At 52.3% G+C, this 765-nt stretch overlaps 1 protein-coding gene across 1 annotated transcript in view; it reads right to left on the bottom strand.

Annotated features, from left to right (window-relative positions):
* VOLCADRAFT_93711 (uncharacterized protein) overlaps positions 1-765 on the bottom strand; it is a gene marked incomplete at both ends in the record, with an annotated part of 10,594 nt that overhangs the window by 796 nt on the left and 9,033 nt on the right. The window lies entirely within an intron of this gene.

The following is a 765-nucleotide window of genomic DNA, read 5'->3' as shown; positions in this document are numbered from 1 at the left end:
GTAGGGTACTTGGGCTATCATAGTGTGGCAGTTGTACGCGCAGAAAAAACAATTCTCCGGGGTCTCACAACGAGTAAGGGGCGGGGGCCTTACAGACCCATACTTTAGTTCCCTTCATAAAGGGAGGCTTGTCATAACTCAGCTTCTCCCCCTTTTTCCCTTTTCCTGCAAGGACCATACACACACGGCACGCACGCACGTGCAAAACACGCCCCCTTATCCCCCTCTTCTCCCCCCCCTTTCCAAGCTGGAGTATTTGGCAGTGATCAGGCAGTCTGTGTGCTGTGGGTTTCGCACAAAACCACACGTCGAAGAACCACATGTCGGACCCCCCTCTTATTTGTAAAAATAAAATGGTGCCGAAATGCGCCCACACTCGAAACGAGAAACCGAACATTCATGCGAATATCTAATAAAAAAGCAGCAGAGGCTTATACATACATGGGATGTACATACATACATACATACATACATACATTAGCCAAAAATGACAACAAAGCGTGCAAAGGGAAACCTTAGGGGGGACGGGGGAGAAACGATCAAGGGGAGAGAATCCACCAGCTCGTCACCACCGCCGTCAGCTCCTGGCTGTTGAAAGGACGGCAGCCAGGAAGGCGAAAGGCGACGCAAGGCGGGTGGTGGTTTTCTCCCCACATCGTGCACCTTCGCGATCTCGACCGCCTCCGCGCGCGCGCACGCCAGCGGTCATGTTTTTACGACACGACGACGTATATGCACGCCATTATTACGACACAACGCTGCACG

The sequence above is a fragment of the Volvox carteri genome (assembly GCF_000143455.1).
Source record: "Volvox carteri f. nagariensis unplaced genomic scaffold VOLCAscaffold_33, whole genome shotgun sequence".
NCBI classification, from domain to species: Eukaryota; Viridiplantae; Chlorophyta; class Chlorophyceae; order Chlamydomonadales; family Volvocaceae; genus Volvox; species Volvox carteri.
The sequence above is the reverse complement of the archived record's forward strand: the minus strand, read 5'-3'. Positions and strand labels throughout refer to the sequence as shown.